Here is a 16,302-nt window from a genome sequence, read left to right as displayed (position 1 = left end):
CAAGACCTGACAAAGTTGAAATAGAAACAAAGTCAAGACTGCTGAGGCCGGGTCGCTGGTGCTGCTTGCTGTATGCCAAGTGCTGGGTGTCCGAAGCTGGGTGCCGGGTGTCGGGTGCCGGGTGCCGTTAGTCATCATTGAAAACCAAGCTTTGCTAGTTCAAGAAGTTACTGCTGGCTGCGAGCATTTCCAGATGAGGAAAGTTTATAAACCGAGGTACTGAGTTTATTTATATAAAAGTGAACGTGAAGTAACGTGAAAAATAAATGATAATTTGAACTTTATAAAAAATCGTAACGGTTTTATAAAAACATTTAGTGAACTAAGTTATAAGTTAATCAACAATTATTTAGTATAATAATTTATTTGAATAGTACAATTTAATAATTAATTGGAAAATTTAATTAATTATACAAACGAACTTTATTATAACAATAAATATGGAAAAATTTATTAAGTACCAAGAAGATCATCGGGGTCAAATACAAAGAAATTTGGCAAACTTTAAAAAGTCACCAAAGTCTAGAATTACGCAATCCTATATAGAAACTAGACTTGAAATATTAAATGATATTTGGAGTGAGGTTAAGGTCACTCATAAGCAAATAATTGACATAGCTACCCAGGAATCTAAGTTTAATTGTGATTATTTTAGTATGAATATGTATGAGTTAATTGAAGAAGAGTATACTGCATATAAATGTGAACTTAAAGATTATTTATTAAAAGTTAAAAGTGTTAACTTATCAGAAAAATCGGAATCATCGACTATAGCTAAAAATGGCGGTTATCCTATTCCTATAAAATTACCGGATATTAAACTACCCGTTTTTTCTGGTAAGTACACGGAATGGCCGACGTTTAGGGATTTATTTGTATCAGTTATTCATAATAATAAGCAATTAGATAATGTTCAAAAATTGCATTATTTAAAAACTAATTTATCGGGAGAAGCCGAACAGCTGTTACGACATATTTCTATTACTGATGCTAATTATATTTCGTGTTGGTCACAATTACAAGAGCGATATAACAATAAAAGATTCTTAGCTAATTGTATTTTTAAACGTTTATTTTCGCAAAATAATTTAACCATGCAATCGGCCAATGGTATAAAGAACCTTTTAGACACAACGAAAGATAGTTTAAATGCATTGTCTAATATTGGTATCTGTACCGATTCATGGGATGTGTTACTTATTTATTTAGTTTGTCAAAAGTTAGATTGTGATACCCGCAAACAATGGGAAATAAAATCAAATGAGTTAACCGATGATTTACCTACCTTTTCTCAATTCGAAGAATTTTTAATAAGTCGTTTTAGAGCATTGGAATTCTTGGAACCTACTACAAGTAGATTTAAATCAAATAATTATAATCAACCTAAGGCACATCACGTCTCTTCTGCTTCATCTACCGTATGTCCGTTTTGCTCGGAAAATCATAAAATGTTTCAATGTAAAAAATTTCATCATGCTGATTATAAGACTCGTATAGATTTTGTGCAAAAGCAAAAGCTTTGTTTCAATTGTTTTGGGTCTAACCATAGTGTAAAATCTTGTTTCTTACGTACCTCATGTCGGATCTGTAACCGTAAACACCATACACTACTTCATCCTCAAAAACCAAATCGATCGATCGCGTCTGCGGTACCTGTTAACCATGCTGTTGAGTCAATGCATTTTAGTGATGATCAACCGCAGACTGACCAACCATTGAATATGGTTACTAATTGTTATTCTAGCAAGGATAAATATACTCAGGTATTATTAGCTACTGCATTAGTCAGGGTCCAAACTAAAAATGGAAGCTACCAACTGCTGAGAGCTTTGCTCGACCAGGGGTCACAGGCCTCATTTATAACAGAATCAGCAGTACAGTTACTTGGAGTCAAGAAAACTTTTGTAAAGAGTTCGGTGTGTGGATTGGGTGGTAATGTTAGTGTGTTGACCTCAAAGGCTGTAGTCAATATAGCTATATCATCAATCCATGACACTGAAACTGTAATTGAATTGGGTGCTCATGTTTTGAGCAGATTAACATCGTTTTTACCAATCAAACCAATAGTCATGAATAACTGGCCTGAACTTAAAAATTTGAAGTTAGCAGATCCAAATTACCACACTCCTGGTAAAATCGATATTTTATTGGGGAGTGATGTCTATGGAAAAATAATAGAGGAAGGTCTCCTTCGTAGCCCTTATGGCACCACCATAGCACAGAAGACTAATTTGGGTTGGGTACTGTCAGGTCAAGTTATTTCACCTACCACTCACAGTATATTTGTGAATTTACATACACAAATGAGCGATGATGAACTTCTCAAGAAGTTTTGGGAACTAGAAGCAGAACCTACCGATAAAATAAATCAACGCTTAACACCAGAGGAACAAAAATGTGAAGATTTGTTTGCGACCACAACAAAAAGAGACTGTAAAGGACGATATATAGTAAGATTGCCTTTTACAAAAGAAACCCCAGCATCAAAATATGGAAATTTAAGAGAAATAGCTGTGCGCAGGTTTTATGGACAAGAAAAAAGATTAATCAGAAATAGAGATTTGAAAAAACAATATGATGACACTATTGAAGAATACTTGCAATTAGGTCATATGGAACAAATCAAATTTAATAAAAATACAGAAGCTGTTTACTTGCCACATCATGCAGTGATTCGTGAAGATAAGGCTACAACAAAAGTGAGAGTAGTCTTTGATGCATCATGTAAGGGTGAGAATGGCATTTCTCTTAATGACGATCTCATGATAGGACCACGTCTACAACCAGATCTACGACATTTAATTATGAAATTTCGCCTAGGTCCAATTTGCCTTGTCGCGGATATTGTGAAGATGTACAGAATGGTTAAAGTAGCTCAACAGGATGTGGACTATCAAAGACTCGTTTGGCGCAGAAATCCAGAGGATGACTTAAAAGATTACAGACTTCTTCGCGTTACCTTTGGCACATCCGCAGCTCCCTATCTAGCAGTCAAAACATTACAGCAATTGGCTTTGGATGAAGGTACACAATTTCCTTTTGCTAAAAGAGTTTTGGATGATTTTTACGTCGATGACCTTATGACCACTTGTGACACGTCTAATGAAGCAATATTTCTGTACAAGGAATTAAATAATTTGATGATGAGAGGCGGCTTTAAGCTACAAAAATTGTCAAGTAATAGCAAATTAGTTATGAAAATTTTGAGCAAAAATGAAAAAAGTAAAGAATCTATGGAAATGATAACCGACCATATGACAAAGGTTTTAGGGCTGACTTGGAATAGATCAACAGATAAATTCGTATATTCAGTACATCTAGAAGAACAAATTATTCCAGTTACTAAACGACGTGTGATTTCGGATATATCTAAGCTTTATGATCCACTTGGATGGATTTCGCCGTGTATTATACCAGCAAAAATTTTAATCCAAAAATTGTGGATGTCAGGTATCTCGTGGGACGAGGAGTTACCATCTTCGTTGAAAAAGGAATGGGAAGAGTATCGCAAGAGTTTAAAAAAATTGTCTGAAGTCTAAATAAAGCGTTGGATTGGACTCCAATCAACTTATTCAAAATTAGAATTGCATGGATTTAGTGACGCATCAAATGCAGCCTATGCTGCTGTTGTTTATGCAAGAGTGCTCGATAAAGACGGACGAATTCATGTAAACTTGTTCACGTCCAAAACAAAAGTAGCACCAATAAAGCAAATATCAATACCTCGATTAGAGCTGTGTGGTGCAACGTTACTTACAAAATTATTAAAAGAAGTCGCAACAATGCTACACGTAGAACCATCCAATATACATGCGTGGACCGATTCGACAATAGTGCTGGCATGGCTGCGTGGCCACCCTAGTCGATGGAAAACTTTTGTAGCGAATAGAGTATCAGATATATTGACAACACTTGAAAGTAATCAATGGTCACATGTTAAGTCTGGTGAAAACCCAGCAGACATCGCGTCACGTGGGATGACTCCTAGTGACTTACAAAACAATATTTTATGGATGAACGGACCCAGTTGGCTTTGTAATGATATTGTACATTATGACAAACCAGATGTCGGTACTAATTTAGAAGAAAGGAAAATTAAAGCTTATTGTATTAATATAAATGAAACGTTTCAATCACTTTGTGAAAGATTTTCGCGATTAAAAAGAATGATTCGAGTAATTGCGTATTGTAGGCGCTTCTTACATTTCAAGAAATCTAAGGAACCTCGACCTCAGTTTACTTATTTGCTAACGTGTGAAGAATTAAAAGTTGCATTAATAACATGTATAAAACAATGTCAACGACAGGAATTTGCCGAAGATATTTTATATTTTAATAAAATGAAAGTAATGCCTAAAAAGAGTAAACTATATTCACTTACCCCATTTGTAGATGAAGATGGATTATTGAGAGTCCGGGGTCGAATAGACAATTCGAATGTCAGTGATGAGGTCAAACATCCAATTATCATACCAAGAAGTGGTCATTTTACGAAGTTAATGGTTGCAGATGCACATGAAAAAACATTACACGGAGGACCACAAATGATGACCAGCTTCCTCAGAGGAAAATATTGGATTATTGGTATAAAAAATTTAGTCAAGGAACAGTACAGGAAATGTGTCATTTGCGCACGTTTTAGAGCTTCTACTCATGAACAATTTATGGGTCAATTACCTACAGCACGCATCTCTGTTAATCGTCCATTTTTTGTTAGTGGAGTGGATTATGCAGGACCCATACAAATAAGAACAACCAAGGGCCGTGGCCACCATTCCCACAAAGGATATGTTTGTGTGTTTGTATGTATGGCTACGCGTGCAGTGCATCTTGAGGTCGTTAGTGATTTTACATCTCAAGGTTTTTTAGCAGCATTTAAACGATTCGTAGCTAGAAGAGGTCACTGTGGTCAAGTTTGGAGTGATAATGGAACCAATTTTGTAGGTGCTTCTAAGGAATTGAAAACTTTATTCTCCAAAGAAAATTCCAATTTGATGCCCGATATATCAGCGAGTTTATCTAACAATGGAACATCTTGGCAATTTATTCCTCCACATGCACCTCATTTCGGTGGATTATGGGAGGCGGGCATCAAGTCGACCAAATACCACTTAAAAAGAGTCGTCGGTAATTCCACGCTCACCTTTGAAGAATTGACTACGGTTCTATGTCAAATTGAAGCATGCCTTAACTCAAGACCTATTGCACGTCAAAGTGTAGATGACCCAGAATCGGAAATGCCACTAACACCAGGACATTTTTTAGTGGGTGGTCCATTGGTTATACCTCCAGATTACAACTTTGAAATGTCAACTATTAGTACATTGAAACGTTGGCAATTGACTCAACGCATGGTGCAGGATTTCTGGAGACGATGGTCATCAGAATACCTTACGCAACTTAATCAGCGATACAAATGGGCAAAAGTATCACCAGAACCAAATATTGGTGACATTGTACTTGTTAAAGAAGACAATCTTCCTCCAGCAAAATGGTTATATGGTAGAATAGAAGCAAAGCATCCCGGCCCTGATAACATAACTAGAGTGGTAACGATTCGGTGTAAAAGTAATTTGATTAAACGAGCAATTTCTAAATTATTAATTTTACCGATTGCAGACTAATTGATTTTCACTAAAACTTCTTTACATATATTTCACGATACAGTCCATTTTGTCAATTAAAACAATTATTTTTTTGTTAAGTTTTAAATTGCATAATTATGATCAAATGTAAACAATAATGTTGTAAAAGGGAAAAAGTGTTAATATTGTAAAAATAAAATGCGTAAATTTTGTTTAATGTATATGTTCCTTAAGAACTGCGTTCTTGGGAGGCGGCATGTTGACGCCTGTTAATATAATAAGTTGTGGGTAGATTGGGTTTTACGCGGGTCACCGTATCGTAGTGACGATGTATTTTTTGTTTTTTTTTTTGTCTGCAATAAACCGTTGTACGAAACACATGAGTTTTATTCACTCTTCACGCCTCGTTTGAAGGAACCCGGGTTGTAAGAGGAGGGGAACACGTGAGCTGGTAAAGAATTCCATTTTTGGAAGTGCGACAAAAAAAGGAGTTGCCAAATTTCTTTTCTCTTTTTCTTTTTCTTGAATTGCTGTCATAGTTAGGCGGTGATGACCGGGCTAATCTTTGAAATGGCTAAAAATACCAAATTGAAATAACAGAATTTTTATAAGATGTATTTCAATGTTCCGTTTAGTTATTTCATCAAAATCTATTGATTCTATCAAAGCTATTAAAACGTGCGTATCTCTGTCGACATAATATATGTATATGATAGCGGTGTGCTAAATTTCTGAATCGGGAAGTCAATTCTGACTCGCGGTGTCCAGATTTCCGAAGTAGAGTGACCTTCTGCCATATTAGGATTATATTATATTATATTATTATATAGAATACTTTGTAGCGTTAGGTTGCAATGATTAACCTAAGTTATAAATTTGTTTTATTTTTATATTTTCGTTTATAGACTATTACTTTTTACTTTTAAGGTTACCTATTCCTTAGTTGTAGGGTTTAATATTGCTTGCATTCAATTGTTTAGTTTTATTATTAATGATAATTCAATTACAATAGAAGGTATTGTAATTTTTTTCTATAACTTTTTAGTACATCTTTTATTGTTATCATTAGTTATGAGGTAATCTTTTAGTTTTGAGTACATGTAGCGTGTTCACGTGTAAGTCATGCTAATGATATAGTTGTCCTGACAAATGGATATACTACACCTTATATAATATATAAGGAGGCATTACAATAATTCAGTGTATTCATTTTTCTTTAATTACTATAATAATAATCACACTCGTATTATGAATACGAACAGTTGTGTGTGAAGCCGAGATGGCCTTGTGGTAAGAACGCGTGAATCTTAACCGATGATCGTGGGTTCAAACCCGGGCAAGCACCACTGAATTTTCATGTGCTTAATTTGTGATTATAATTCATCTCGTGCTTTACGGTGAAGGAAAACATCGTGAGGACACCTGCATGTGTCTAATTTCACTGAAATTCTGCCACAAATGCTGCTACATGTGAATTCTACCAACCCGCATTGGAGCAGCGTGGTGGAATAAGCTCCAAACCTTCTCCTCAAAAAGAGGAGAGGAGGCCTTTAGCCCAGCAGTGGGACATTCACAGGCTGTTACGTACGTGTGTGATGTGAATATTTGGTTCTTCTTCACGCTTTATCACTTCTATACAAATTAATAAAATTGAAGTTTCTCTCTGTCGTTTCAAAATAATTGACTCTTTTTATGTTAATATCTCTATTAGCGAGATACCAAAACCAAAACAACACTCATAACTATGAAAGGTCGTATGAGTTTTGATTATTTGTTACTTCTTCAAGCTTTATCGCAGTTAAAATATACCTAACATAATTAAAATATTTTGGCCTTTTTATCCCTTTTACCTGGATTTTTGATTATGTCTCGGGTGACGCCGCTGGCGACCCGCTAGTTTAACATAAGCAAAAAGTGAACGGCAAGCGGTGTTCCCAGGCGGTCAACCATCCAAGTATCGGATATTCGGTGATCGGACGAAAAGCGGTGTAATCAACGTGGTATGGACGTTGGCGTTTTGGTCAATAAATACATTGTACAATATTTACAGAAAGAACACACAAACTTCTAATTTTACATAAGCAAAAAGCCAACGGCACGCGGTGTTCCCAGGCGGTCACCCATCCAAGTACTGAACGCGCCCGACGTTGCTTAACTTCGGTGATCGGACGAGAACCGGTGTATTCAACGTGGTATGGACGTTGGCGATAACTATGGAAAATTCAATGAACACACGTTTTAAAAAAATTCAAAGTTATAAAAACAAATTTGGATTTCTATAAATATTCTAACACTTTATGGTCACACATCAAAGCAATTGAAAAGCAAAAGCAATAATTAAGCAAATTAATAAAAAAAATGTCATCAAAACATTTAGTACGACGTATGGGGTCTATCTCGCTACACGATGGAAATTCTTATCATTGTTTTCATAACTATCAGTCTCTTATTATATAATTATTTGACAAATCGTACAAATTCCCAAACGGATCTTATCGAAACTTATAACTTTAGTTTTAGAAAACGTGTTTTCTTAAAGGGAGATCAATTCAATGGAACCCATATGTGTCTTATGCTAATATTTTTGCTACGAGATCGAAAAGACGTAACAAAAAAGATTATTCAACTATATACTTTTTATATTTTAGTTATGACTAAAATAGTCAATTGTTACTCCAAAAGTTAAGAGTGTGCAGTGCAGTTAACTTAATCGTTTAGGGCACTTGCATAATTTGCCTATTTCATAATTATGACTTTAGTGATGACCTTATTCCCGATAATTTAAATCACCTAATCTACACTAAATCCATTTAGACACATATTTTGTAAGAGGAAATTTAAATACATCGCTATTCCTTTCATTGCTTTTAAGTACGGAAGATCTTATTTTTTTATATAATCAATATAAATTAAAAACGATGTAATGTTAACAAAATATACAAGACAATTATTGCTCAAGATTAATTATTCTCTTCGCTTAAATATGGAACACAAATGAAAATTAACTATCATTTCTTATATTAAATAATTAATTAATTATTTAATATAAGAAATGTTAATTAAATAATTAATTAATTTCTTATATTAAGACGTCACCCAATAAAGGACACCTTTAGTTTGTACATAAGTTGCCGATAGGTGTCGCTTATTAACTTTGTAACTTTTCTATATCGCGATGTCAAGTTGTTAAATTCAAAACACAAGTGATCTTTGAAACTTGGTGTCAGCATCTCTGGTTTCCCTTCAAAACGAATAAATCTTTCGCCTTTTACTAAAGATTTCCGTGGAGGGGAACACTCAAATGAGTCTTAGATATTTTTGACAGTTCTGTTTCGGCAGGATTAATAAATACATAGAAATCTATAAACAAATATGGGAGTCTGAATAACTATTTCTTACTTTAATAGAAAAAGACACCCCATGTTTTCAATGAAAGTAGATTAAATCACTTAATTCTTTGAAGAAGAAGAAGAAGAATGTGCTTTATTGTACACCAAAAGAGTTACAGAACCATTTTAAACAAAAACACAAAAGAAACGAAACTATTTTGTACAAAAGGCGGTCTTATCGCTAAAAGAGCGATCTCTTCTAGACAACCTTTGGGTGAAGGACATGAAATAAATAAATTAATAAAGCGGTAAGGAGGTGTGCTAATCATCTCAATTTTTATTTTTTAAATAAATATATATATATATATAATAAATATATATAATAATAAAAAAAAATAAAAAAAAGGATTGTTATTATGATAATAATAATAATAAATAGCAATAAAGAAACAACACTCCCTGATAATTATAAAGATAAATAATATGCCTTGAGTCGGATTTTAAATGTGTTAATAGTTTGAGATTGTCTTAAGTGGAGTGGTAAATAATTCCATAGTGGAGTGGTAAAAATTTCCGAACTGCTTGGACAGAGAAAGAATTGGTATAAAAAGAAGAAGAGTGAGAAGGAATTTTAAGAATTAGATTATCGTCAGATCGTCGAGTGCGGCCGTGCGAGTCCTTAAGGAATTCAAATCGGTGTTTAAGATAGTGTGGAGAATTTAGATGAAAAAGTATACAGTAAAGAAGAGAAAGAATATGAGTATTCCTGCGAAGACGGATTGGGAGCCACTCTAGTTTTTTGCGAAATTCAGAAATGTGGTCAAATTTGCGAAGTCCGAATATAAACCGAATACAGAGATTTTGAATACGCTCGAGTTTATTTAATTGCTCCTCTCTTAGGTCAAGATAGCAGGTGTCAGTGTAATCAAGGATGGGCAGGAGGATGGCTTGAGCTAACGCAATTTTGGTAGGAATTACTCACTTAATCCTTTGTATTGTTTTTAAGTACGGTGACCATAAAATATTAGAATATTTTGGAAAAGCTTAATTTCAATGTATGTTTTTAGGTGTAAGTCTAACTTTATTGTTTTAATTCGTATCGAATAGAATCTTGTGTTCTACCATTCAACACTCTTAATGGAATCTAAAATATATTTTAGACTTAGTTATAAGTTTGGTTCACCATTATTAAATTTGCAATTGCCAACGTCCATACCACGTTGAATACACCGGTTCTCGTCCGATCACCGAAGTTAAGCAACGTCGGGCGCGTTTAGTACTTGGATGGGTGACCGCCTGGGAACACCGCGTGCCGTTGGCTTTTTGCTGATGACAAAATTAAATTCCGTGTGTTCTTTACCTGTTTTGGTTACTTTTTGTTTTTTTAATTAAGATTAACAATATTTGTTACTATTAGAGCAAGTAACCTTAGTGTTAATTAGGTCCGCATCATTATTGTTATCACTTACTTAAAAAAAAGGGCTTTAATTAATGAAGATGGTTAAGTTAGTTTCTTTCACTGCGCTTTCTCAAATATTTATTTCACACGAACTAAATTGAATGCTACAATACCCGCACCTTTGTGTAGCACCTTTGTGTAGCTGTTCAAAGTTAAAAATAAGACAAACATATGTGAATTCCTATGCAAGTTAAGATGTCTTACAGTTTTTAGTTGTCATAAAAAAATAAAAATAAAGACTGAAGATTGTATTTAATAATGAGAATTAAAAAATGCAACGAACATTCGGTTACTATTAGGTATTCGGCGAACAAAAGTAAAAAAGTGTAATAAAGTGACTTTTATTTGTATTAATGCTGAACATACTTCAGTTTTAGAAAACGTGTTTTCTTAAAGGGAGATCAATTTAATGGAACCCATATGTGCCTTATGTAAATATTTTTGCAACGAGATCAAAAAGGTGCTACACAATGAACACACGTTTTAAAAAAAATCGTCGGGCTTTTTGCTTGTTAAACTAGCGGTTCACCAGCGGCGTCACCGGCGACATAAACAAAAATCCAGTTAAAAGTGATAAAAAGACCAAAATATGATTATTATGTTAGGTATATTTTAGCTGTGATAAAGCTTGAAGGAGTAACAAATAATCAAAACTCATACGACCTTTCATAGTCATGATATGAGTGTTGTTTTGGTTTTGGTATCTCGCAAATAGAGATATTAACATAAAAAGAGTCAATTATTTTGAAAGGACAGAGAGAAACTTCAATTTTATTTATTTGTATAGAAGTGATATAGGTTTCTTTGTCGCACTTTCAAAAAAATTGAATTCCTCAACCCGGGTTCAAACGAGGTGTGAGGAGGCATCTTACGGGCCGGTAAGGCGGGCGGGGCGGCTAGTGCAGAACATTCTTTCTGAATGTACTGGCCGTCGTCGCGTTTGGACTCTACTACCACTTACCATCAGGTAGATAAGTCATTTGCCTTTCCGGAAAATATAAAAACAAAATAAAAAAGACAGACGGAAAGTTCAATTCAAAACATAAGTGATGTAATTAAATTATACAGTGTATCTCTCGTTTCCCCTCAAACGAAAAAATCTTTCGCCTTTTACTAAAGATTTCCGTGGAGGGGAACATTCAAATGAGTCTTTGATTGTTTTGACAGTTTTGCTTCGGAAGAATTAATAAACACTTATCGATAGTATTATATTAATTTGCTTAAAGTTAAATAGTTCTTACCATATTATTGTAATATTTGCCTGCAAACCGTTATACGTAAAACTTATAATAGTACAACTTATGTGTCGCGTTTAGGAAAAGGTTTTAGTATAATAAATACATTATTGTTAAACAGCAGCAGCAATAACTTTAAAACGTACACTACAATTGGCGATTGTTGAAGCATATTTAATGTATCAAATACTATTGTTATTTTAATTTGCGTTTTTTTTTTTAAATAGTTTTGAACACAAAAACGAATTACCAAAATATTCTAATATTTTATGGTCACCGTATTTAAAAGCAATGCAAAGAATCAAGTGTTTAATCTACTTTTATTAAAAATACGGAGTTTTTTACTATAAAAATATGAAATAGTTATTCAGACTCCTTTAGACTTATCTATAGATTGCTATGTATTTATTAATCCCGCCGAAGCAGAACTGTCAAAAATATCTAAGACTCATTTGAGTGTTCAACTTGACATCGCGTTGTAGAAAAGTTACAAAAGTGAAAAGTGACATCTATCGGCGATTTTTGTACAAACTAGAGGGCGTTGTTTACCGAACTTGGTACAAGTTTTAGGCAAAACAATGAGACTCGCGCGTCGAGTGCAGGGGCGCCCAGATTTTTTGCTGCTATTAAATTGTAGTTCGGTATGGATATTTTTATTAATAGTTTTACGTATGAAAGTGCAGGTGCTGTAATTATATAATTGTTTTAAGCTCATTAATTTAGTTTCGCGCTAAAAATTTTTAGTTGATGTTCGAAATTTAAAATTAAATCGTCGTGTTTGGACTCTACTACCACTTACCATCAGGTGGAGTAGAGTCATTTGCCCTCCCGGCTAATATAAAAAAAAAAACATTTTTATTATTTTATTTTGTAGGACTTGTAGTTTGTCCAATCGTGTTTTGGCAACACTTCCCCAGATTTCGATTAGATATAATTAATGTGGTTTTATTAGGGAATTATAAATTGTGAAACGTAGTTTACGTGGTATGCACCGAACATTAATCCGCAAGGAGGCATGGAGTGAGATCAATTTACTTATTAAGTGATTTATGTGAAATTCCATGTTAAATAAGTATCCATGTAATAAGACAAACATATGTGAATTCCTATGCAAGTTAAGATGTCTTACAGTTTTTAGTTGTCATAAAAAAATAAGAATAAAGACTGAAGATTGTATTTAATAATGAAAATTAAAAAATGCAACGAATATTCGGTTACACCCAATAGTAATTCGGCGTATTCGGTATTTTTTTCAATTTTCGACCGAATTCTGAATGCTTCCAACGAACAAAAGTAAAAAAGTGTAATAAAGTGACTTTTATTTTTATTAATGCTCAGTTTTAGTAAACGTGTTTTTCTTAAAGGGAGATCAATTTAATGGAACCCATATGTGCCTTATGTAAATATTTTTGCTAAGAGATCAAAAAGATGTAACAAAATAATATTATTCAACTATGTACTCTTTTATATTTTAGTTATGAGTGAAATAGTTCATGGTAACTCCAAAAGTTAAGAGTGTGCAGTGCAGTTACCTTAATTGTTTAGGGCACTTGCATAATTTGCCTATTTCATAATTATGACTTTAGTGATGACTTTATTCCCGATAATTTAAATCACCTAATCTACACCAATTCCATTTAGACACATATTTTGTAAGAGGAAATTTAAATTCTTCGCTATTCCTTTCATTGCTTTTAAGTACGGAAGATCTTATTTTTTTATATAATCAATATAAATTAAATCGATGTAATGTTAACAAAATATACAAGACAATTATTGCTCAAGACTATCTATTCTCTTCGCTTAAATATGGAACACAAATGAAAATTAACTAACATTTCTTATATTTAATTAGATACAAGACGTCATCCAATAAAGGACGCCCTTTAGTTTGTACACAAGACGCCGATAGATGTCGCTTATCAACTTTGTAACTTTTCTACATCGCGATCTCAAGTTGTTAAATTCAAAACATATGTGATCTTAGAAATTTGGCTTCAGTATCTCTGGTTTCCCTTCAGAACGAATAAATCTTTCGCCTTTTACTAAAGATTTCCGTGGAGGGGATCACTCAAATGAGTCTTAGATATTTTTGACAGTCCTGTTTCGGCAGGATTAATAAATTTTTATCAACCTCTTTATAAAAATACAAGAGGTCTAACTACATAACACTTTCCATATATCTCACAGCAGAAATGTAAAATTTTCCGTACAAACTTTCATCACTTATTCTAATCCCCTTACTAATTTACCAACTTATGTATTCCTGTGCAAAATATTTCATCGTGGTAGGCTTATAGCTGCGAGTTGTATGTCAGCGAGTCAGATTAAAATTGTATTAAGTATTTCACTTAATTCTTTGTATTGTTTTCATGTAAGATGACAATAAAATATTAGAATATTTTTGAAAGTCAAATTTGCTTACATAACTATTTTAAAAATAAAATTATAATAACTAAAAAGTAGCTTGTACATTAAATATGCAACAACATTGCCAACGTCCATACCACGTTGAATACACCGGTTCTCGTCCGATCACCGAAGTTAAGCAACGTCGGGCGCGTTCAGTACTTGGATGGGTGACCGCCTGGGAACACCGCGTGCCGTTGGCCTTTTGTTTTGCGTACTTCTACAACAGTTAGTATAATTTACTGTAATGACTATTTATAAGGTTTAAAAATAAATAGTTGAACTCTTGGTAAACGGTAGATAAGAATTGCGGAAATCATATTTTCTCGTTTCGTAATTTTTAGGCCGCGATTATTTTCGTAATTGGGTAAAACTAAAAAGTTTTCACACTTTTTATTTTTATTTTCATTGAACATTAGATTACGCTTATGCAGCAGGGAAGAGTGCGTAGTGCAGCTGCTGTTTAATAATAATGTATTAAGTATACTAAAACCTTTTCCTAAACGCGACACATAAGTTGTATCATAGTACAAGTTTTACCTATAATGGTTCGCATGCAAATATTTCAATAATATGGTGAGTTCTATTTAACTATAAGCAACTAACATAATGCTATCAATAAGTGCTTATTAATCCCGCCGAAGTAGAACTGACAAAAATATCTGAGACTCATTTGAGTGTTCCCATCCACGGAAATCTAAGCCTCCACGAAGATCTATAAGATCCGTTAGGAAATTTGTATGACTTGTCAAATACTTATATAATAAGAGACTGATAGTTATGAAAACACTTACGAGAATTTCCATCATGTAGCGGGAGGGAGAGCCCATACGTAGAGCTAAATATTTTGATAAGACAATTTTTTAATTAATTTCCTTAATTATTGCTTTTGCTTTTCAATTGCTTTGATGTGTGACCATAAGGTGTTAGAATATTTATAGAAATCCAAATTTGTTTTTATAACTTTTTTAATTAGATTTTTTTTTAAATAACGTGTGTACATTGAATTTGCCATAGTTATCGCCAACGTCCATACCACGTTGAATACACCGGTTCTCGTCCGATCACCGAAGTTAAGCAACGTCGGGCGCGTTCAGTACTTGGATGGGTGACCGCCTGGGAACACCGCGTGCCGTTGGCTTTTTTATTTCTACGACCAAAAATTGGTCAAAAAATCGGATGTTAGGATTTCATTAAAAATACATTGTACCTACCACAATTAGAGCTAAATCTTATATGTATTCTTTTGATGGCATAATAACACTGACTTCCTGTTTTATAACGTTAAAGACCGCTTTGTACGGTAACTAATTGGTGAAATCTGGTTAATCTGGTATGCATGATAAAGTATCTAAAATAGATGATATTGTCATCTCTTGTATCTTAATTGATGCTCTTATAACTTAATTGTAAATTTCGAACATCAACTAAAAAAAATTATCGCGAAACTAAATTAATGAGCATAAAACAATTATAGTATTACAGCACCTGCACTTTCATACGTAAAACTATTGATAAAAATGTCCATACCGAATTACAGAGTGTTATGTAGTTGGACCTCTTGTATTTTTATATAGGTTGATAAATATTTATTAATCCTGCCGAAGCAGAACTGTCAAAAATATCTAAGACTCATTCGAGTGTTCCCCTCCACGGAAATCTTTAGTAAAAGGCGAAAGATTTATTCGTTTTGAAGGGAAACCAGAGATACTGACACCAAGTTTCAAAGATCACTGATGTTTTGAATTTAACAACTTGACATCGCGATATAGAAAAGTTATAAAGTTGATAAGCGACATCTATCGGCGTCGTATGTACAAACTAAAGGGCGTCCTTTATTGGATGACGTCTTGTATCTAATTAAATATAAGAAATGTTAGTTAATTTTCATTTGTGTTTCATATTTAAGCGAAGAGAATAGATTATCTTGAGCAATAATTGTCTTGTATATTTTGTTAACATTACATCGCTTATAGTTTATGTTGATTATATAAAGAAATAAGATGTTACCTAACATCTTCTTACTTAAAAGCAATGAAAGGAATAGCGAAGAATTTAAATTTCCTCTTACAAAATATGTGTCTAAATGGATTTAGTGTAGATTAGGTGATTTAAATTATCGGGAATAAAGTCATCACTAAGGTCATAATTATGAAATAGGCAAATTATGCAAGTGCCCTAAACAATTAATTTAACTGCACTGCACACACTTAACTTTTGGAGTTACAAAGAACAATTTCAGTCATAACTAAAATATAAATAGTACATAGTTGACTAAATTTTTT

General features: G+C 33.4%; 8 non-coding genes across 8 annotated transcripts; 6 read left to right on the top strand and 2 right to left on the bottom strand.

The window, feature by feature from the left end:
• Positions 1-7,672: 7,672 nt before the first annotated feature.
• LOC126781489 (5S ribosomal RNA) lies at positions 7,673-7,791 on the bottom strand. The gene has a single exon (XR_007670656.1). It is a non-coding gene; the product is annotated as a 5S ribosomal RNA (ribosomal RNA).
• A 1,021-nt stretch (positions 7,792-8,812) lies between these two features.
• Positions 8,813-8,928, top strand: LOC126781521 (U5 spliceosomal RNA). Its single transcript, XR_007670684.1, has one exon. It is a non-coding gene; the product is annotated as a U5 spliceosomal RNA (small nuclear RNA).
• A 1,188-nt stretch (positions 8,929-10,116) lies between these two features.
• On the top strand, positions 10,117-10,235 carry LOC126781465 (5S ribosomal RNA). Its single transcript, XR_007670632.1, has one exon. It is a non-coding gene; the product is annotated as a 5S ribosomal RNA (ribosomal RNA).
• A 1,208-nt stretch (positions 10,236-11,443) lies between these two features.
• LOC126781470 (U5 spliceosomal RNA) lies at positions 11,444-11,558 on the top strand. Its single transcript, XR_007670637.1, has one exon. It is a non-coding gene; the product is annotated as a U5 spliceosomal RNA (small nuclear RNA).
• Positions 11,559-13,609: 2,051 nt separating this feature from the next.
• LOC126781523 (U5 spliceosomal RNA) lies at positions 13,610-13,725 on the top strand. Its single transcript, XR_007670686.1, has one exon. It is a non-coding gene; the product is annotated as a U5 spliceosomal RNA (small nuclear RNA).
• Positions 13,726-14,101: 376 nt separating this feature from the next.
• On the top strand, positions 14,102-14,220 carry LOC126781471 (5S ribosomal RNA). Its single transcript, XR_007670638.1, has one exon. It is a non-coding gene; the product is annotated as a 5S ribosomal RNA (ribosomal RNA).
• Positions 14,221-15,039: 819 nt separating this feature from the next.
• LOC126781488 (5S ribosomal RNA) lies at positions 15,040-15,158 on the top strand. The gene has a single exon (XR_007670655.1). It is a non-coding gene; the product is annotated as a 5S ribosomal RNA (ribosomal RNA).
• Positions 15,159-15,611: 453 nt separating this feature from the next.
• On the bottom strand, positions 15,612-15,727 carry LOC126781466 (U5 spliceosomal RNA). Its single transcript, XR_007670633.1, has one exon. It is a non-coding gene; the product is annotated as a U5 spliceosomal RNA (small nuclear RNA).
• Positions 15,728-16,302: the final 575 nt, after the last annotated feature.

The sequence above is a fragment of the Nymphalis io genome, chromosome 3 (assembly GCF_905147045.1).
Source record: "Nymphalis io chromosome 3, ilAglIoxx1.1, whole genome shotgun sequence".
Lineage (NCBI taxonomy): Eukaryota > Metazoa > Arthropoda > Insecta > Lepidoptera > Nymphalidae > Nymphalis > Nymphalis io.
Note: the sequence above shows the minus strand (reverse complement) of the source record. Positions and strands in the feature narration are given on the sequence as shown.